Below are 23,829 nucleotides of genomic sequence, written 5' to 3'. Positions count from 1 at the left end.
AATCCTCTACTTCTCTGGAATATCATTTTCCCTTATATTAAATTTTTGGAAGTCCTCAATAGGCTCTTCCATTGAACACTTTTTTTTGAGATTTATCAATTGGATAAAGAAGGTGTTGCTCTTTGTATCCTCATAATGTGTTATCATTTCCTCTATGAAAATTGACCACGTAACAAGTTGTTTACGAGAACAAAGCCCTTTATACCATAAAAATTGATCCGATTCTAAATATGAAGATGCAATACGTACCTTTTGTAACAGTTGCACCTCATGTCGATCAAAATATTGCTCCATCTGTAGTATCCAATTTATTAGATCCTTGCCATCAAACTTCCACATATCATATTTTCTTGATTTTAGGAGCTCGATCTTGAAACAATTGTAACTCTGTAATTTCATATGTCCAAGTTTTGAAATTGCATCCTGAAGTAGCTCTCTGAGTCCTCTTTCTAATGCCACAAGTCTGATCAAGATTGGATTCTGCAAGGAAACGTTATGTCAAATATCCCACGATGACCTGATTATATACTAGTTTAGTAGAGCGAACTTGTATGAAGTGCCACGTGTCAATGTTTGAACCTTAGGACCTAAAACTGATACATAGAAAACTACAGTCCGTTCTCTTTCTGCAACATCTTACTAAATTTCAATTTGATGCTCATAGAGAAGGTTATGATGATTTTCCTAAGATCATCTGTTTAGGATATAATTCAGGAGTCTGCAAAAATCCTAACTTCCTCAGATCATATATCCGAAGCTATAGCGAGCCAAGATCAGAAATTCGGACCCAAGATGCAGGCTGATTTATTCTCAAATTGGTTTTATTTTTAGCTTCTGAAACTTTGTAGCGAAAAAGTTATAGCGAAACTTCCATGATGACCTGTTTTGGCTGAAATTCTGGAGATTGCAAAAACCCTAACCTTCTCAGATCATCACACCGAAAATATAGCGAGACAAGATCTAAATTTGGACTTGTGGTTCAACGCGATTTCATCTCAAATGGGTTTTGTTTTTAGATTCTGAAATGTCGCAGACAAAATTTTATAGCACAAATGCCACGATCACTTGTTTGGAGCAGCAAAACCCTATAATCCAAAGCTGTGATACCAAATGTTATGAAACCAGCTCACAAAAAGATATAAAAGATAGATGAACGCCTTAGAAATAAGCCTCTTTGAGGGGGAAACCTCCTTTACATTATACAAATGAACAATTCTTGGATGATACAAATGACAAGACCTTGTTTCTATATATAGGAGTCTAAGGGGTCTTAATATAATCAGAGCCAATGTAACAATAATAATGTAAGGGCACAATAATAACAATAGTGGGCTTCTATGGGGCACAATAATAACAATATGGGGACTACATGGGAACAAAAATATAATAAGGTGGTTGTACTAATAACAATAAGGGGTTACACTAGTAGTATAGGGACCTAACAGATGGATCACGATGGATGGTTGGGAGACCTCCTGTTCTGGAGTAGGGGTGGGACCAAACTCCGTTGGTAAAGGAGAAGTGAAATCGCTATGAGCGACATCTATTTTGCGAAGTACTTGAAGTGTATCATGAAAATATTCAAGATGGGGAAAGTGATGGGAATAATGGCCATAGTTATCACACAAATCTCAAGATTGGTTTGTGTGTAATGATCATATTCTCTTAGCGGATTGAGGCAAGGTTACTTGGACCTCGAGGATGTTAGGATCGGGAAAGGTATTAGTGACAACCTCTTTAATGTGAGGGAGTTCAGGATAGTTATTGGTGGCATGACCGACAAAATCACACAAAGCACAAGGAGGAAGAGGCTTTGGGGGCTTAGGGGCAGCTGGAGTTACTGGGGGAGCCTTGTCCTTCTTTCGGGCTTTGCCCCCCTCGCTAGATGATTTCACAGTAAGAGTAGGATCCTATTGAGGTTGTTGTGGAACTAAAGCAAAGGAAGGGGTAGGAACGACCAGTTGGACAAGGGTCAAAGTGGTGTAAGGTTTCAAATGATGAGATGGAGTGTTTGTAGGGGGATCTATGTACCAAACTAGGATCCCTAGGGTGATATTAGGTAGACTCAATGTAGCCATGATTGGTGTAGAATAAAATTTGGGAGGTAGTCACAAGAACAATATCTTACCAAAAGGGTAATGACCTGGAGGAACAACTCCCACATGGTTAAGGGCTCAGGGAATGGAACCGGGTGAAAAAGGATTAGGAGAGACACCAGTAAAAGGAGGTGGTCCTTGAGGATTTTTACCGTTAGGCGTGGTTTAGTCAAGTATAATAGGTTATGAAGGTGTAGACTATTGTGTAGACACAACGATCATTTGAGGGTGACCTGCGATGCTTGGAGCATGCAAACACTCGATGAGCTAAGCTCAAAAGGAGTAAGTGGTGGGCCATAGTAAGAACCAAGAAAAGAGAAATATTTATAGACTCTGGGAGAAACAGAAGAGATAGTCTTATTGTCAGCCAAGAATGAAATGTTGGTCTGAGGCAAAGTCTAGGCTTTTCGATCGTAATACGTCAACTAATCAATGGTGACAATATTTCCATTGTGGGGAAAGCACATCTTACACGGAACCATGAATGTGAAAGATGACATGGCATAAGTATAACTACGACCCAAAAGGATGTTATCATCAAGAGGAGCATCAATGACTTTGATGTCAATACAGATAGTCTTTCCAACAATTGTGATTGGGCAGTTGCAGTATAAGCCAAGGAGCTCTGAAGGATGACCACCCCATGCACACAAAGTGATGGTGGATGGAGATAGATCAAGGGATCCAAGTTGTTTCCAAACACTGGAGGCCATCACACAGGTCGATGTGCCTTCGTCAATGATACGTCGCTAGACAGTGGCGTTTCTAATGGAGATTGGAATTTGGAAAGCAACAAATGAAGGTAAAGGAGGGTTATCTGACTTGTCAACATGGAAGACAAACATCTTATCATCTTGAGGATCTAGGATGCCTAGAGTAGATAGTATAGCTTTTCGTTGTAATGGGCACGTTTGGAGGACTTCCAAGTTGACATGGAAATAGGAGATTGCGCCAAGTCATCTACTATGTTATATGTATGGGCGGATTTGGGAGAAGAAACATTTTGACGTAACAAACCTTTGGGGATCTTGGGTATGACCTCAACCTTAGTTTGAGGGATCTGTAAATTACCATTGGGTGCTGATAGAGGCTAGGTAGACAATTTGGGTTGGGACTCAGTCACAGACTTAGCAGGTGGTTTGTCATACTCACACGATCAAGTCTAGAGGTTGACTTATTCGTTATTTACCTCATCATGAGAATCTGATAATCATGGTGACCAGATGGAGGGTCTGGTTGAGTAGCCTGACCTTGTGAAGGTTGGGCAGCTATATACCCTTGGTGAGGAAAATGGTTGGTAGGCATAGCGGGTTGAGATGAAGCAAGAGGGTGAGGAGAAGCGGAAGGTTGCGATCCTCTAGAAGCTTCCTGAGCTTCCCATACTTGGTGCATTTGAGGTAACAAGGGACACTCATGAGTACAATTACCATAGACTCCACAATAAGCACAAGGTTTTTTTGTGTGAAGACCCTTGTTATGCTTGGGTTGACCACCCTGTTGCTGGGTGAGGGGTTAGGTGGAGGACCTTCAGGGGCATTCGGTGGAGCACCATGGTTGCCTTGATTACCTTGCTCCTAGTGGTTCTTATTTCCATTCCCCTTATTATTTTTCTTGGGATTCATGGGATTGGGACCACTCTATTGAGTGTACAATTGTCCTTGTGGAGGAGGTACTTGTTGTGGCAGATGGGGAGCAGGTATGGGGGGTTGAGGCGCTGGTGCCGAAGGGGCTGGAGTGCTAGGTTGTGTGTACGAATAATATGGAGATGGGAAAACATGGGTATAAGGAGGTGAAGCAATAGCTGGCCCTAGAATCGATTGATGCAGAAGGGGATATGCATATGGTGTGATGGGACCTGGATAAGGAGTGCCCTGGTAAGGATTGGGGGAGGGATAGTTGTGCATGGGACTGGTCCCTTCCTGAGGTTGACCATAACTCATCTGAGGAGGATCATATGGTTGAGGGTGTGAAAGAGTTCCAACAATTCCATCCATGACATGAGATGCCCCTAGCGCATTAGCAGCACCAGGCTGAGGCAGATCGGGGATGATAGTGTAAATGTAACCTGACTAGGCGTAAATAAGGTCAAATTTGAGATCTATCTGGAGATCTTCTTCCTCAAATTGAGGAAAGTGAGAAGTGACATATTTCACAATGGGGGCCAACAATGATATAAGAAACAAATCCATATAGACTCGGTCCTCAAAGTCAGGAGCTCGACAGACGGTCCTTCTTCTATGCCATTCCTAAACATGGTTAGAAAGGCGAGTGGCAGAAGTTTGATGGAATGAAGTCAAAATTTTAGTATCAGTATTATAATGGAGAGGTAGCTGGAAATATGAAAGAAATGTTGTATCAAGAGTCACTAAAGTGGAATGGGTTTCCATGGGATGGTCTACATACCACTTCATAGCAACTCCAGTGAGTGTGCGTTGGAACAACTGAAGACGAATGGAGTCATCAGTAATAGAATTGGATGAACACCACATATGAAAGGAGTGAACATGATTGGTTGGGTCTTCTCCAGGATTACCCTCAAACTTTGGGATGTTTGAGGGGAGTTTTGTAGGCATTGTTGGCCATGTGGGATCATGGAGAAGAGGATCATTGATAAGCTAGTTAAAATATGGGAGACTTAGACCAACGACAAAAGGAAGTAAGGGAGTCAGAGTGACCACACTGGTTGAGGTTCCGCTAGTGGGGGTATCCTGGTTGGTACCTGGGTTACTACCCTAGGTTCCTGCACCTACATTGGTGCTTGACATGATGGTGATATGAGGATGAGGGGACACGGAATCAAAGGATGAATCAGCAGAATCTAAATTAGAATCAGAATGATGAATCGATGGAGGACTGGGAGGATGAATTCGCTCCAGATGGGGAGGAGTGATATGGCATAATGGGAATTAAGGATGAAGCCCTTTAATTCAATGCAAAAAACGCCTTGGAGGAACTATGATGTCTAGACTAAGTGATAATAATAAGAAGAAAAAAGCAACAAACAGCATGCAAACACCTAGTGTAGTGGTGCCAAGCGTAAACTAACAATTTTAATGATGTTACTATAATGCAAGCAAACACATCATATCAAATAAAAAAATACCTCTAGCCTATAGGTGATATGAATCCGCAAAAAATCCTAAATCTATGGTTTCAGATGCCCTTCCAAAGAACTTCTTACTTGACAGAATCTCATCCTCGCAAGCAAAGTTGTCGAGAGAAAGGTGGGGTAGATGACCCCAACTATTTCCCACAGCCAGTCCTATAAGGCGTTTTCCTAAGATTGGTCACTATGTTTAACTTCATCCCATCGGGGTGGTCGAGTCTTGAGCTTCTTGGTAGTTAGCCACTACACGGAATTCCCAGCCACGAGTTGGGTAGCCCCAAGGAGAACTTCTTGCACGATGACCTAGCTTAACCCCATATGGTTCGGGTTTATCACGCATTCCAGCTTTGACCATGGGATGATGAAGGATTTTAAGCTCCCTAATATGAAAAATTCTATGTCTCAATGAAAAGTGACCGATGGGTGTTATTGGAAGCCTATCCCACTGACCCTACACCTATACTACAAATATTATTTGGCCTTGATGCCCAAGTGGGCTTAATCTATGTGTGTTGATTTATTAAGGTGTAGTGTTTAATTTCGTGGCTTGGCGGTGTTAACCAAGCTCTCGTTCGCTTTAGGTGTGAGTGTGTGTAAAATATGTCTCAAGTGCATGAGTTAATTAAGCATGTTTCTTTATACTCGATGATGCTGAAAGTAAAATGTTGAAATGCTGTAAATGAATATGAAATGACATAAAATTAAATAGTCAATCAAGCATACACAACCCCACCCACAAGGGATACTAAGAATCTAAGAAAGAGAAGGCAAACAGGCTACTCAAAGACACATAAAGAGGCCAAAAATATATGATGTCAAGGGACTGGGATCTAAAGGCTCTAGGCTGCTGAAAATGGTGCAGACAAACAAACAAAATCAGAGGTGAAAACTATTGTACAGGACATGTATGAAGCTCTAAGACCTAGGATGCTCCTAAGGGGAAGAAGGCAAACCCAAACTCCAAAGTGAGAAAAAGGGGAAAATAAACCTATCCAATGGATCAGATCTAAAAAACAAGGGCTAAAAATGTTGAAAACCCTAGACTCCTCACTTAGCAAATGTCTTCCTAACAAGGTGGAGGAGTACTCTAAACCCTAAGGGATATTTCCTTCCTCAAAGAGACAAAACAAGTGGATCCAGGCCTAAGGGAGACTGATTAACAAAATTGAAAAACCCAAACTATTCTGTAGATAACACTTTTGGACAAAATGTAAAAAAATTGAAAAATTTTCAAAAAAACTGGGGAGCACAAGTACTGATCTGTTTTCTGAGGTAGCATAGTTTCTGGGGTAAAAAGTGTGCTTTGTTCCTGCTTGTCTCAGTCGGAAGCTTTCAGACAGATGTTGTTGTCTCCTACTCAAATGGTACCTGTGATCTACGGAAAATACCAGGAAACCTTCAGAATCTAAAAATTAGACAAAATAGGGCTTAAAATTGGAAATAAAATTGAGAGTCCTAAAAAATCGCTGAAGAAACCCTGAAATTTCTGAAACTTCAGTCACCCAAGAACACGGTTATCAAACCTATGGGGTAACCATTTGTTAGTGTAAAAATTCCTAGAAGGTGTACCAAAAATCCTCACTTAAGTCACTAGGTGACAAGTGACCCTAACAACAAGTTGATGGTTGTTGTCGATCTAGATCTACAAGACAAATGGAAAATCTACTGCAAAGAAAACAAGATCCAAAACCAATAGCATCAAGATGATGTATCAAGAATACTAACCCAGTGGAAAGATGATTTTAAACAAATAAATCTTTATTGATAACACTTGGTGAATGAGATCTACATATTGGTCTGTAAGTACCCCTCTGTGGGATGGGTCCTTTGATATCCTTGATTCTTCATAAATATAATTCTCTCTCTCAATCGTGTGAAAAACTCAAACAAAGTGAAGAACTCAAATGGGAGCTCAAGAAAATGACGATAATATTGACAATGATAATGATCATGGTGAGGAATGAATGAAAAACCCTCCTTTATATAGAAAAGGATGGAGTTAATCTCAAAAATGGAGAATAATAAAATATTATTGACCATATTTAGATCTAATTACTTGGAATACTTTATTATATGTGTTGGAGAGGGAAAAGGAATTTAAAATGGTTAAATTCCTTTATTTAGAAATAATTAACAAATAAAATGATTTATTAACTATTTCGCGAGAAACAAGAAAGGTGTGAAATCAAAATAATTATTAAATAGTGATTTAATAATTATTCTAATAACAGAAATAAGAAAATTCAAATAAATAATGATTTATTTAAATATTCCTAAGGGATTTAGTCAAATGTGACAAGGAATAATTATTAAATAACGATTTAATAATAATTCCTAGAGAAAATTAAATAAATAATGATTTATCTAATTATTCTCGTGGGGGTTTTTTATTTGAATCAATTTTTTTTTTTAATAAAAGTGATTAACTAAATTACTTTCCACAGTGAAAGTGATTCTACTATGGTAAAATTAAATCCACATGGTGTATTTTGATCCACCTAGTTAGAAATGGCTAGGTGATCATTTTTTGCTGATAACAGAGAGATTAACTCTACAGTTTGTTGCTTTATGGCCATAATTAGTGCATGTGAAACAATATCCTAGGAAGACATCGTTGTACCTGGATGACTTCCTCCTGTGTTGAGCAGAATTTTGGGCAGTTTGATTTGCATAGACAACGTGCTCCCTTTGTTGATGTTGATTTCTCTTTTGCTAAGTAAGTGTCTCTTGTTGTTGTGTAGTCCTTTCTCTGATTGGAACAAATGTAATTTCATTTTTACCTTTTAATTCAACTATTGAATTGAACTCAGCATCATAGCCAAGACCTGTTTGATTTGAGGATCCTCACTGTGCTTCCAATATCTCATTGAGATCTTCAGTCCCTTTTCCAAATTTTTGGTTGAAACTGAGTTGTGTTTTAGCCTTTTCCAACTCCTTCTTTAGTAATGAAATTTATCCTTCTAGCTTCTCAAATATTTGAGCTTTTTTATTCAACTATTGGTTCAAGGTTTCTTGTATCTTATTACCTTCTTCTAATTGCGAAATCAATGGTTGAACAACCTCAACTTTTTCTTTTATCAAAGATTCCTTCTGGCTTTTGTTTTTCTTTCTTAGCCTCTCTATCTCCTCAAGTGCACTTACCAGTTCTCCTTCAAGATCAACTTCTCCTTCATCATCATCAAAAATAGCCTTGACTTGCATATTTTCTATGGCCATAAGCATGAATTCTTTAGAGCTATCATCATCTTTGTCCTCATCTGAGGATTGGTTGGGCTCACTTTTAGAGGAGCTCTCTTCTTGAACATAGAAACCTTTCTTCTTAGCCTTCTTTCTATCCTTTTGAACCTTCTTGAATTTTTCTTTAGGATCATTGTCTTTCTTCTTCTTTTTAGGACACTTTGATTCATAATGACTAAATTTGCCACAATTAAAACATTTAAAGGGCAACTTACCTTTATACTTGCTCGATCCACGCTTGAGCATCCTCAAAAAATAATTAGAGAAAATTTCAACCTAATAGTGGCCTCCTAAGGAAAATCATAAAATAATAGGAAAATAATAAAATAAGAGTTATAAATTTTGGAGGGAAAAGAAGAAAACTTCCTTTTTTTTAATTCTATTTCTTATCTCCTTATAGGTTTACTAAAATTTGAAGTGTAGACACTCATTGGATGCAGAAGCCATTTTCAAATTTACTCATACCATTGGAAATTTATTTCAAATCTCTATGCATATGAGTAGTTTCCATCTTCTCCTAAGATGATCTGATGCTCTAGAAATGGATCCAAAGCCACTACATTGATTCTGACTCTTTTCCCTTCTTATGTGCCTGGAACCTTCTCCCTGAGGTATTTATTTGACACTTGTGCCTCTGGCTAACACTTGTTGACATCAATGTCAACTTATTTTCAATAAGGGAATGGGTCATCACGCGTGCCTCATCAGCCCAGCCCCAAGGCACATCTGCATAACATGACCGCCCATGAAGGAATAACAGTAATGGAGGAGAGGGCAGATGAACTAGTGCTCGACGTGGAGGGTTATCGTGTGACCGACATGGTTGGTACCAGGGGTTGGGGAACATAGCATACCACTCACCCCCATGGCCCATGGCCACATGACGCGGAGGAACCACGAGCATGGAGCTTGGAGGGGGGCTCAACCCACATTAAAAGAATATTTAATTTTTATAACCAAAAACCACAACCTTCGCCACCAAATGTAGATCGAACTTGAAACTATTGATGAACTAACAAAGAAGCATACCAACGCACCATAGCAGAATTTCATGGCCAAATTTTACAGAGCAATCATTTTTGTATAGCAGTTAGCATTAACAATGGAGAAAGAGGCCTAACTTGGTCATTTTTCAATCTTTTTGAGCCCAAGTAGAGCCTACACACGAGGTTTTGGGCATTCTGGATGTAATGGCAGTGTTATTTTTGTAATTTGAGTATTGTATATTGATGTAATTTCACATTTTAGAATATAATATAAAGGGCCGCCATTGGAAGCTGGACCCAAAGATGCAACCCAAGAGGGGTGAACTCCATCATCAAATTGTTGTTTTTTGATGCTACTTGTGGTCTATTTTTCACTGTTGAAATTTTACAAAATTTAACTTAGTTTGTGATCTGGCTCAGGAATTAACTTTTATTAGATAAAAAAATGATGATTGCAACTACATTGTGCTAGACAATCTCCCCACTTACAAAAGGAGGCTTGCTATTTATAGCATTTTTTTAGTTACATTACCATAGGTAAATACCATCGGTGGGAAAGTACCATGGGTGATTTATTTAAAACCTTTAGTTACATTTACCATGGTTAAATACCATGGGTGAATTTCCATTCAAATCATTCCTCCCCCCTTAGGAAGCAATGGTCCCCATTGCATGGCATTCCCTCCATAGAAGCCTTTGTTGAAGATGAGTTGTGGATGATCAAGTGTTGTTGAAGACAAGGGTTTTGTGTGGTTGGCCCATAAGCAAGGGTTTGTGGATGACCCGTAACCATGATGCACAAAGATACGAGGATAGAGATAACCTGTAACGCTTGTGATCCAAATGTGATATTGATAGTGTGTTGCCAAGAAAATGGATTTCGAGGCAAGGTTTTTGTGTGGTTGACCCATAACCATGATGAGCGAAGAGCCAAGGATAGAGATACCCTGTAATGATGGTGGACCAACTGTGAGGTGGATAGTGTGTGGCCGAGCAAATGGACTTCATTGGCAAAGGGTTTTGTGTGTTTGACCCATAACCATGATGAATGAGGGTTCAAGGATAGAGATACCCTATAATGTACCTCAAGATCGCTTGTTGACCTATCTGTTAGAAATTTTGTGGCTTATCTTTGTATATTCTCACTATATCCTTGCCCACAATAAACCATTTCAAATTATCTATGCCTGTAAAACCATTGTTGTATTGGAACTTTGATGGCACAAAAGAATCGACATAATTCTCATTCCATCTATAAGAATGTATTATTAATGATGAGGTAGAGGTAGAAGATGGCCATGAAATAGGAACTGACACTTTCTTTTGAGCTAGAGATGGTGGTCTTTTCTAATCACCCTCAAACTTTATAACATTCTTGTCTCCCACATATAATTTGAAGATGATGTCATAATGGTGTGGTTGGATGAATATATCATCTGTTGCATGTCCAACCAGTGTTGGAATGAAGGTTTATGGAATAATATGTGTATAATTAAGGTAAATTATTTCAAAATTAGTTTTCTTTTGCTTGATCAGGGTATTGGTATTACTAGTAGTGACAATGGCCATCATAATTTCCCAGGAAGATATGTCCAACCTTATGAAACTCCTAGTGGCCAGAATTGCTTCAGGGACAAGATCATGCAAGACTCTAGTAAAACATGTCGGCATCGTAGATATATCAACATCCTTGACTTCTTGTGGCTCTGTGTTTTTTTCCAATAATCCAATCTTAAGAATAAAGGCTAAGATAATAGCCACAGACACCCATATAAAGTAAAAATACCAGAGATTGATTATAGCACTGGATGCAAGCCTAGTGCTTCCTCTAAGAACCCTGTGACCCATTGTTTGAGGGTAGTTACCTAGCTCATAGAGTCCTATAATGAGAAAAACCATGGTCTTAAGAGCTAAGACTCCTTCATCTCTAATAAAGAATCGACCCCACAGATATCGCAAAATCGTGGTCCATGTTAGAATGAGCAATGTTACAAATTGCACAACCCACGACAACATAGGTAGTGAGCCTAGATTTGGAGGGTTTGCATGCTCCTATCTCATTGCCCACAGATAAACTTATGGCCATGATTATAGTGTACATGAGTGAAGTTTTCAGGATTACAATGGTTGTCGTGGTTACCATTACCTTTGGATAGTGCAAGTATTCTACTAGAAAAGTCATGATTTGATACCACCACCACTCCAAACACATGGTAAAGTAATTGGGAAGTGCCAACCTGAGAAGCAGAAAATAATTCCTGAGGCAATCCATGGACCATCTGGTGTAACTTCTCTTGTGGGCACTATTATAGAGTAGACAAACCACAAAAAATAGAACCATGTTGAAATTTGTGCACCAAGTGGCAATGGCCACGTCGGGTACTCCCAATTTGAAAACAAATACAAGACCCACACTGAGAGGGGCATGGAAGAGAAATATCAAGAAAGATAAACATAACATGGACTTGTTAATCCCTTGAGAACGTAGATAGACGCTCAACACTACATAATACTATTTTCTAGAAATTCCATTAGGGAAAAGAAACAGTAGAGACTAGCCACGTTTATGATTTCGAGATCTTGTCTCAGGTACAACATCTTGGTTTTCATATTTAGCCACAACAGGCTTATGAGGATGCACATTGAGAGAATCATGAAGATTGTTCATTGGAGAGCCAGGCCTATCAAGGACCAGTTCTTGGAGCTAAATGCCTAACTACAAACAAGATTCATACTAGATACCAGGCCAAACAATACTGAATAACTTGTAATGTTTTTGAATCCAATTGCTAGTGAAACTTCTTCCAACTCGAGGCTTCCAAGCCTTCCCATGCACAAGACATACACCATGGCCCTTAGATAAAACACACATTTCATGGTCATTAAAAGAAGACCAATACTACAAATCTCCTTTAGTTACTCAATAACTAGTGAGAAGTTTTGGTATTTACACACTAGTGTTCCCTCTATTCTCCACTTCTCTGCATGGTCCACTGCATATAGAATTTGTGGGGTTGGTGCCTGTACTTGCTACCACAAAAAATATGATAAGGGTATAGATTATGCTTTACTGGATTCTTTGTTATCCAACCAAAACTTGACCACTAATTCTTCTGCCATCTCCATCTTTGATGCACCACTGGATTTGATGGTGTGTTCCCCACAATAACAATCATTGAAAAATAAATAAATATATATGCACCCAGATGAGTCTCAAATATGATGAGTATGTCAAGGTCTCCTATCTCAGATATCAGGCATATTGGGCAAGGTGACAGAGGGGAGTGAAACGGGATTCTCTAATTCAATTGATAGGAATTCCATGAGGGCCTAGAAGACGAACACCATAACCATTATGTAATTAATGCCTAATTGTATAAACCAACATCATTGAATGCAGCGTAACAATGCTCTAAAATCGTAGTTCCTAATGGAACTCTGATTGGCCCATGATATCTCGACATAATTAATAAACTTACTGCAACAAGTGTTAGAATCAGGAAGAGCTCCACATGAGGATAGCAACCCATCTCAATAAACCCTAAAAATTTAAACATATGACCTTCAAAAACCCTTATGCACCTACTATATGAACCAAGGTTACCATGGATTTGCAAACCGCTCTTATACCACTGAGATCTTGGGTGGGGGGGGTGCGAGATATGAATAATTTCCGCACTAGGAAAAAAAAAAAAGTAATCCAAACTAGAAAATAAATCAGGAACTAACTTTTATTAGATAAAAAAATGACAATTGTAACTACATTGTGTTGGACAATCTCCCCTCTTAGAAAACGAGGCTTGTTATTTATAGCCTTCTTTAGTTAAAAACCATAGGTAAATACCATGGATGGGAAAGTACCATGGGTGGATAATACCATGGGTGAGTTATTTATAGCCTTTAGTTACATTACCATGGTTAAACACCATGGGTGAATCTCCATTCAGATCAGTTTGTGTGCTTTTGCAATATCGATCCATTTCCCATAAGACATAAACTGGCATGGAAACTTTACATGAAACCTTCAATTTTATTTATAGATCAATTTCCAGTATCAGTGCATGGTTTTTGTGAAGGTTTGACAATTTTTGCAAATGTTTTTCTTAAATGATTACTAGATCTAAATTTAAAATAGGAGAAGGAATGCCTGAAGAACCAAATCCTCAAATTGGTTCAAGGAGGCCACAAACTCCACAAGTCATGGCACATGAAGAAGGACAAGGACCACAGTTGATGTATGAGGATGACAAGTCTTTTAGAAAGGATTTTTATGATATGTCTGAGATTGTGAAAGTGTTGTACAATGAAAGGACAACAAGGTTTCATAGAGAAAGTTCTAATAAACAAAAAGGTAATGGTGGTGATGGGAGAAAGCCTCCACCTCCACCTCCTCCTTCACCTCCATATTCACCTCCATCCTCACATCCTTCTTCACCTCCTTCATATCGAAGACCTACTCCTCCTCCATCTCCAAAAGGACATGCTAATTTTGTTTGATTAAGATTGATATCAAGTTTGAATTGCCTATGTACAACGAGGAAGTAAATTCTGAAAAGTTGGATAATTGGGTTTTTCAAATTGAAGTCTATTGTAGGATTCAAAAGATTTATGATCATGTCACAAAGATCCAACTTTCTTCTCTTCGCTTGGAAAGTGCAACCCTCATGTGGTGGGAGGTTAGAACTTAAGAATATTTGAAGAAAAATAGTAAAATTATCTCTTCTTGGAATGATTTTATAGTTGAATTAAGAAAGTAATTTTATCCATTAGCTTGCATGAAAAAATAAATTATGGATTGGAAAATTTTTAGACAAGCTAAAGGTCAGAATGTCCAAAGCTACACACAAGAATTTAGAAGAAAGATTTAATGTTGGGTGTTGATTTGTCTTCATAAGATACTCTCCTTAAATATATAGTTGGATTACAAAGTTATTTGATACATATTATACTTATGTTTAATCCCACCAATCTAGATGAATTATGTGTTCAGACAACTCATTTAGAATCAATATGCAAGAATGTTCCTCAAGATACTAGAAATAAACCTTTTAAAATTGGAGACAAAGGAAAGGGGAATTTTAAAGGCAAATAAAAAAGAATGCTATTGTCAAGAAAGAGGGAGAAAAAAGTACTTGTAAACATTATTCAAAATATGGCCATGATGAAGGCTAGTGTAGGAAATTACATCCAGAATTGAGACCAAAGAAGTTCAATAACAAGGGAAAACAAAAGACTATTGCTACAACTCAACCAGATTTATTTTCCGATTCAGGTGATGAAACCAAAATCAAAATCATGGGAATGAAATGTATAGCTTCTAATACAAGTACTAGTTCTTCTAGTAAGCCTATTGAATCTCAAAATGATAAATAAAGAAGTCATCTTTTCCATATCATTGTCATTACAAAACATACTAAGGTTGATACATTATTTGATAGTGGATCACAAGTTAATATTATCTCTAAAGCAATTGTCAAGACACTTAATTTAGAAAATACTTCTCATGCTAAACCTTACCCTTTGGGTCGGGTATGTGATGATGCCAAATTACAAGTGACAATAAAATGTAAAATCAAATTATCCATCACTTCTAATTTTATAGATGATGTAGAGCTTGATGTTGTACCACTTGATATTTGTGGGATTATTTTAGGGAATCCATACTTATTGACCGAAAATACATATTCTATCATCATGAGAACAAATATCATCTTCTTAAAAATGGAGTTGATTATATTGTTAGAGCACATCGCAAGAAGCTGAGATTATATCTTGTCAGTGTTGGTCAGATGAAAATGCTTGTAAATGCTAGTAAGAATTGTATGTTATTGATGATTAAAGCTAAAGATACTACTGAATGTGAATATTTCATAGGATGTGATTCTAAACTCAAGCATGAATTGGTTTAAGTTCTTAACATGTATGAAAAGATGTTTCAGGAACATGAAGGGTTTCCTCCTAAAATAGGAATCCAACATGAGATTCACTTGTAGCAAGATGCACCACTTCCAAATATTGGCATGTATAGAATGTCAGTTTTGGAAGATTAAGAAGCAAATTCAAGAGTTGCTTGACATAAAGCCTAGCACATCTCCTTGTGGGTCTTCTATTGTTTTGGTTCGAAATAAATATGGTACATGGCGCATGTGTTTGGATTTTCGAGCTTTGAACAAGATCACGGTAAAGAATCATTGCCCTCTTCCTCGCATTGATGATTTTCTAGATCATTTAAAGGAAGTTGTTTACTTTACTAAGTTAGATTTGAGAAGCTGTTATCATCAAATAAGGATTGCTAAAGATGATATTTGGAAAGTTGCTTTCAAGACAAAACAAGGTTTGTTTGAATGTCTAGTTATGTCATTTGGGCTTTGCAATGCACCTTCAACATTCATGAGAGTTATGAATAATGCGTTGCAACCATTACTTGATGATTTTGTCATAATCTACTTAGATGATATTTTGATTTTCAATAAGACTCGTGAACAGCATGTCGAGCATGTGAAACAATTTTTAGATGTATTAAAAAAGGAAAATTTGTATTTGAAGATGTCTAAATGTCGATTTGGGAAAACCTCTTTAGTTTATTTGGGCCATATTGTAGGAGGGGGTGAATTGAAGATCAATCCCTCAAAAGTTGATGTCATTCTGAATTGGCCTAAACCCAACAATGCAACAAAAGTTAGGATCTTTTTGGGAGTATCCCAATATTGAAGAAAATCTATCACTAACGTGTCACTCATTGCAACACCATTACATGCTTTGAAAAGTGTGAAATATCTCTTTCAATGAGGGAGCAAGAATAAAATATCCTTCGACACTTTGTAAGAGAAAATCAGTACAACACTAGTTCTAGCACTTTCAGATCTTAAGCATCCATTTGAAATTCAAACCAATGCAAGAGAATATGATATGGGAGCAATTTTTATGCAACATGGTGGTGGGCTCCAGTATTGTAGCAATAATGCTACAACTCCTGGAGCTCCCTATCTCTAATTTTATCAACCCAGTAGTTCGTACAAACTTGGAAGCGACGGTGCTGTATGCACAAGTACTAGCTCTTGTCGCAGCTGTCACTTGGTCAGCTGGCACAAGTCCACTAGGGCTCAAGCCAACTTCTATAGGCTCACAGAAGAAGCTTTATGAGTGATGGATGAAAGCTATCTTGAAGGAAGCTAACCTACTTTGCAAAAAGGAAATGGAAAGCCAACAAAGCATAGAAACCCTAATAAACCCTAATTTAACTAGCTTGACCCTTACAATGCAAAAACGTGAATGAAACTTCTACCAATGATGCTATTACATGCAGTGAGTTGAAATACATGAATCTAAGCTACTTGCACTTGAAAAGACATGTTTTTGTATTTTGTCATTAAGTGGTTGGGTTTATTGTGATGGTGCTTTTGATTAGGGTTTGGTTGTGCAGGAGCGGTTGGAATGGAAGGAAAGCATGGACAAGGTCAGGATGGCTAAGGGAGGTCCCAGAGGGTCTCTAGCATCGATCCCCAGAAGTCTACCACGTTCGGATGCTCAGCAACCGAGTTTGCAGACTTCTACAGGAAGTCTGCAGGGGATCCTACAGGAAACTCAGGGGTTTCTACAGGAAGGCTGTGCAATTCTACAGGATGATTGGCCGTGGGAGTTTTGGGAGATGGCGAAGTGTTGGAGTGGTGTGGGAGGATAGGTGAGATGGAGATGGAGCTGGTGATGACTCAGGAGCAGAAAAATCAGATGGAGGCAGAGTGCATGCAGTGGTTTGATGGTTGGAAGGATGGGATCAACGAAAGTGTAAGTAAATGGAGCTAAGTGAATAATGGATGAGTTGGAGGGTAAAAGAGCTGGACAGAGGCCGAATGAGTGACTTGAGGAGAGATCAAGAAGAAGAAGAAGAAAATGGAATGATATGGAGCAGCGTAAATGAAACAAATGACTTATACACCAAAACGAGGATTCATTAACCTATGATAACTGTGCCATGAAACCTATGAACAGCAATGGAAAACCAAGAAATGAAACTCGTGCATGGAAGTGAAATGTAGAAGTATGGATCTGTGTCAAAAGTGCATGGATGGATCTTCAACGTAAAGGTCTATGTTGCAGCTTGCATGGAAGTGAGAAGAACTGCGTTTCTTTTTGGTGGTTGATGTAGACTTCACCCCAATCCCTAACAGAGATGGCAGTGAGCCTTTACAACCTTTTCCTGGAGCTCCAATAGATTATATCTATCCTCTTCTAACCTAAGCAGCTGGAAACAAATTCACCATAAACTAATCCTATCTAAGCTCATAAGAAAGTCTAAATTAACAAACTGTAAATTCGAATTGCATGGTAAAGTAAAACTCAAAGTGCTGGAACGAAATGCAACAACATTACAACACTGAGGAGATCTATTGCTCTCAGGTTGGGCCCTAACCTGAGAGCTATAGCTCCTTGAGAAAACTCAGAACTAAATCAAAATCTGCCTTCTTTATTCATAATCTGATGTCATGCCAAATTGGCTTACAAAAAGGAACAAAAACCGAGCTCTAGCTCGTACTTCCAAATTACAAGAGCAATACAAAAGTTCAAAAAGCTTCTATCCAAGGCTACGGCCTCAGTATTTATGCAAAATGATCATCCAACAAGTGTCTTTGATTTGAGCAGCTCGGCTGTCCAACTAAAGTCTAAACTGCTGATCGTGTAGGACAGTCATAACTGTTGTTCCTGTAGAACAGTTATAACTGTTGTTCCTGTAGAACAGCTGGCTGCCTCTAAGCTCGGTGGGGAGATGGATTGGAGCTCGGAGCTATGGTGGGAATCACGAGGAAGGTCCCAAGACTGTGGACATCCTCTCCTAAAAACCAGCAGTGCCACCTCACTGTCTCCTTGTCTCCTTTTCACGTGGTCTTTTCTCCCTTTTAATGCCAAAAACCTGAAAGCATCATGCATTAGTCACGTAGATAAAATGTCTACCCTTCTTCCTACAAACAACACGAATAAACTAAGAAATGCATGCATAAGCAATAAAAAGTGAATGGTTTGAGCAAAGCAAGTAGGCCAAATGAGCCCAAATTATACCAAAAATTGGGGCTCATCATCACCCCCCAGCTAAACTATTTGCTCATCCTTGAGCAACTTTGCCCTGGCTCCTCGTCTTTGGCCGAGAACTAGAGCCCGGAGCATGCTTTTCCTTCCCTGTTTTTGGTGGTCCTGCCTTTTCTGCCGAGGGTGGCGCTGCTTCCTTTCCTATTTTTGGCGGCCCTGCCTTCGCTGCCCCTGGTGGTGACGAAGGTGGTGCTTCTGCCCCCTTCCCTATTTCCTTGAGTCGGGCTTCAGAAGGCGATTGGCCTATTTTTCGTGTCCAGGAAGTTATTTTTGGGCTCCCCTTCTCGGGGGTGGCTGATGTTTTAGAGGGGGTTCTTGGACTGGGTGAAGTAGGGACATCCCCTAAAGTGGTTTGGCTGCCGGGTGGAGGCTGTGGCTTGCCCGTGGTAATCCGCTTGCTTCTCCTGGCCTCAGATGGTAGAGGGGTCTCCCTCTCTCTCTTTTCCTTCGGCTTCGGAGGTGTACTGAGGGCGGCCAGCGCCGCTGCTGCCTCCTTTTCTAGAAGACCAGCCTTCTCTTTCTTGCGTTTTGCTCTCTCAGAGCTCCTTGTGGAGGGCCCCTCCTTTTCAGATTTCGGGCTTCCTGTAGAAGACCCTGCTTTGCCCCCTTCCGGGCCTCCTGTAGAAGGTTCTTTCTTTCCCGCTTTTGGGCTTCCTGTAGAAGACCCGGCTTTAGCCACTCCCGGGCTTCCAGTAGAAGGCCCTCTCTCTGTCTTCAGGCTTCCTGTAGGAGGCTGTTTCTCAATGACTTTCGGGCTTCTTGTAGAAGCCCCTTTTTCCAATTTCGGGCTTCCTGTAGAAGCCTTTGTCTCCGTTTTTGGGCTTCCTGTAGAAGCCTGTTTCTCAACGATTTTCGGGCTTCCTGTAGAAGCCTTGGTCTTTGCTTTTGGGCTTCCTGTAGAAGCCTGCTCCTCAATGATCTTCGGGCTTCCTGTAGAAGCCTTCGTTTTTGTTTTTGGGCTTCCTGTAGAAGCCTGTTTTTGCTTTCCTGTAGACACAGGGGTCTCCACCTCTGCTTGCTTGCCTGCTTGAGTTTTGCTTTTTGTTTTGGTTGCAGGTGCTGTTGAGGTACTTGGGCTGACGTGGGCTACCTCGGCTTTGTCCATTCTGCTCTTCATCCTCTTTTCCCTTGCTGACAGGAGAGGTGTGCCACCTTTTTCTTGGTCCTCCTTTTCCTCATGCTTCTTCCTTTGTTCTTCGGCCACTGCTTCGTGTTCCTCACTGCTGGAGGAACCCGTTTCTTCGATCAACATCTTAATGTCCCCATCTTTGGTTAAATTGTGGAAGGATTCCCACGAGAGGGGAACCTTATATGAATGCAATGCATCCTCCACAAGAAGCTTTATTAACCCATGGTGGGCTATCTGATCAGGTATGCCCTCTCTTAGCTTTGTAGCACACTCCATTAGAGACTGCAGGAGGTAATAAGGGATGCTCAGTTTTTGCTCTACGGGAAGGTCAATTCGGTGCCTCAACTCAGTGAGTAGCCGAAAGTGATATGCATACACGATGCTGAAACGCCCTTCACAAGTAATATATTTCATGATTTGCAAACTGACTTCATTCCAAGGTGGCAATAGACTCGTTCTTCTCACCCCGTTTTTATCCTCCGAGAATTCTTCCTCAGGTGGAAAGAATTCCTTCTTTGCTTGCTGGCTCAGCTTTCTCTCGTCCTTGTCCCATGGCAGACCCATAGGGAGTTCTGTGATCCGACTGATATGTTCTGGAGTGAGCTTGAGGCTCAGACCTCTGAAGTTCACTGTGGCCAGTGTCTGGGATTTAGGCTTCAGAGCCTGCAAGACTTCTTCGGCTACTTCATCATCATAGCCCTGCAGCTTATCACAAAAAGGCATCCATTGTGCTCTAGTGAAGAGCTCTACCACTGCCGGGTTTTCCCTTAATTTAGTGGACTCAGTGGGTTCCCGTCTTATGAAACCACTCGGCATGATGAACACGGTCGTTTTAATTAAAGGTGGCAAATGCAACAGAGATTTGGTCTATGCACATAATCCACAAAATTCAACACAGTCTACTTATATCGACATCCTGTAGAACGATAGCATAGGCACAGCAAACAACAATTCCACCAATATCTTTATGACCCGACTGTGGACGATGGTCTTGCCACTTTTACTAACCAGTTGCATGCAAAGTTCAGGGTTACCTCTTTAATTGGCCACCTTTTTGCGTGAGGCACCCGCTTCCCTGTAGATGACTGTGTTCCTGTAGACTGCGTTCCTGTAGACCGCGTTCCTGTAGAACTGCGCTCCTGTAGAACTGCGTTCCTGTAGAAGCAGTGCGCAATCCTCGGGGAAGACTGTAGTTGGCCCGCGCTTGAGGTGTGCTTGACCAGCGTTCTGGTAGCCAACAGCTCGGCGTATCAAAGTGCAGAGGAGATCAGAACAGCCACCCGAGTTCGAAGTGTTGGATGATAAATGCATGCGCATGATCTAGCCGATTGGATTTTGAATCGGCGCAATCCGTGGCGCGGGGGATGAGCTGTCCCCGCCGGACCGTTGGGCGACGTCATCCATCATCCGCCTGCGTATTCGCTTGCTGCCGCATTCATTCCCACAGATTTGCCGCCGCCTTTTCCTGTTAAACTCATGCTTCTGACGAGAGTGTTCTCACGTGCATGCCGTTCATTCTCTTTGTCGTGGCCGCCACCCACACATCCAATTACACTTTAACTAGCCGACGTGGCCAGTCGACTGGCCATACGGCTGCTCAACCATTCAATTTTACGCTTTGCAAACAATTTCCAAGTAAGATTCATGCGATTTGATGGAAGGAAGGGTTGAGACACTTACCTGCGTGGCTGCACACGATTTTTCCAGTTCTTGGACGATGGTGAGTGGATCTACCTGCTGCATGCGACTTACACAGACCCGGAGGCTCGTGGTTACGGCTGCCAACGATGGAGTGGATGTTTTGCTTGCATGCGCCCGCGTTGCATTTCAGATGGCGGTGCTGTGAATGGTATCCACTTGAGCAGGTTGAACTGTTACTGGATCCCCGTGAGGTGTCTCGTAACAGTCCTTTCTCCTTGGGTGCATGCTGCACGACGGAGGTTCTGGCCTTTCAATCATGTTCCCGGAGCTCTCGATGCCTGCGGTATGAGATCCCAGCATTTATTTAACTTTGAAAATGGCTTTTCCCGTGAGAACTCATCGATCTTCTTTGTTGGTGCAGGGAACTTGGTCGCATGTCGACAAGGATGGTGGAGCAAGGTGACAGCATTGTGCAGGGGTGCTAACAGAGGCTTGCATGCATCCAACCCAATCCATAGTCGCTAAATCTCCTTTTAAGATGAATTCTGGCCGTCCAAAACTCCTACAGGAAGTTTCCTGTAGAACACAGAGCTTCCTGTAGAAAGTTCGGCCTTCCTGTAGAAAGTCTGTACTTTCCTGTAGAAAATCCGCGCCTTCCTGTAGAAAGACTGCATCTTCCTGTAGAAGATTCAAACCATGATAAAATTGTGCATACCTTGAAAAACATGGGTACCCTTTGGAGGAGGTGCTGGTGAGGTTCCTTGACAGCATGATAAGGACCTTTGGCTCTGAGTTGAAGGGCTTCCTCTCCTCCATAGAACATCTGCAACCTGCATGCAATTTTACCATATTTTGCTTATTGTTTTTTTCCTTTTTCTTTTTCTTTTTTTTTTTTTTTGAAAGATACCAAGGGCGCCTCAAAGAGGTTTTCACCCATGCCATCTGCCCTGAGCACCTCAGAAAGGTTTTCACTCAAGGATCTTTTTCAAACCTTTTTCTTTTTTCTTCTTTTTTTTGAAAGACAATAGGGGCGCCTCAATGAGGTTTTCACCCCTACTACCTGCCTTGGGCGCCTCAGAGAGGTTTTCACCCAAGGATCTTTATTATTTTTTCCTTCTTTTTTTCTTTTTTTTTTTTTTTTTTTTTTTTTTATGTCCTTCAGGGTATGCCAAAAGCAGAGGCAGAACCCTTCTCTATGACCAATACAGATTTCTCCATAGTCTTGATGAACTCCTGTCTTGAGAGAGGTCTCCTGTAGATCTTCAACCGATGCCCATTGACAAGCATGGGAATGGATTCCTCATCAATGGTTCGAATGAGGACAGATCCATTGTCATGGCATTTCTCCACTGCATATGGTCCTAGCCATCTGGTTCTCAGCTTCCCCTTGAAATCTTTGTATCTGGAATCATACAACAAAGCCCAATCTCCCGGCTGAAATTGCTTGTCATGGAGATGTTGGTCATGCCACACCTTTCTCTGAAGTTGAACCACTTCTGAGTGAAGGAGGGCCTGCATTCGGTGCTCATCCAGGCCATTCAACTGCAATAGCCTTTCTTGTTGTGCATGGCTGAGATCTAGGTCCAGCTGAGCTGCCATCCTCAAGGTATTGTATTCAAACTCAATGGACAGCAAAGCTTTCTTCCCATAGACCAGCTCATATGGTGTGAAACCGGTGGTGGTCTTCCAAGTGGTGTTGTAGGCCCATGTGGCTTCAACCAGGCGGTCTGCCCAGTCTTTTCTGCTGCTGCTCACCACCTTAGTCAAGATCCCTTCTAATGCTCTATTGGTGACTTCCACCTGCCCATTTGCTTGAGGGTGATAAAGGGTGGAAGTCCTATGCTTGATCTTGTGATGAACTAGTAGATCTTCAACCAGGTTGGAGGTGAACTGGCTCCCTTGATCGGTGACCAGCTCTCTTGGATAGCCAAACTTATAGAAGATGTTTTCCCTTAGGAACTCGGCCACCTTTTCTTCTGTTGCTGCTTTGATTGCTTTGGTCTCTGCCCACTTTGTCAAATAGTCAGTATACACAATGATGTAAGACCTTTGCCTCGAAGAGGGGTTGATTGGGCCCACAAAGTCCATGCCCCACTTCTCAAATGGCTCAAGAGTCACTTGAGGTTGGAGAGGCATCTCATCCCTTTGGGTCGGTTTCCCCATTCTTTGGCATTGGTCACACTGACTGACATATCTTCTGACATCTTGATGAAGTGTGGGCCAATAGTAGCCTGCCTGTAGGATCTTGAAGGCAGTTCTCTTTGCTGCAAAATGTCCTCCACAAGGCCCATCATGACAAGTGAGGAGGATATCAAAGACTTCCTCCTCCCTTACACAACGCCTTAAGATCTGATCGGGGCCAAGCTTGAACAGATTGCCCCGATCCAAGTGAATGAGGCACTCTTTATGATGATTCTGCTCTTCTCTCTGGAAGATAGGTGTGGAGGGAACTGTGCTGAAACAAGATAGTTTGCTATATCAGCAAACCATGGAGAGAGTACTGAAATAACAAACAGATGTTCATCAGGCATCTGGTCGTCCACTGTTCCATCC

General features: G+C 40.7%; 1 pseudogene; it reads right to left on the bottom strand.

The window, feature by feature from the left end:
- Positions 1 to 23,829, bottom strand: part of LOC149154224 (protein DETOXIFICATION 55-like) — a 43,158-nt pseudogene that overhangs the window by 5,787 nt on the left and 13,542 nt on the right.

The sequence above is a fragment of the Pinus tabuliformis genome, chromosome 9 (assembly GCF_031772625.1).
Source record: "Pinus tabuliformis cultivar Carrire ecotype Pingquan chromosome 9, CPIR1, whole genome shotgun sequence".
In the NCBI taxonomy this organism is placed as follows: Eukaryota; Viridiplantae; Streptophyta; class Pinopsida; order Pinales; family Pinaceae; genus Pinus; species Pinus tabuliformis.
This window is presented reverse-complemented; position numbering and strand designations above follow the sequence as displayed.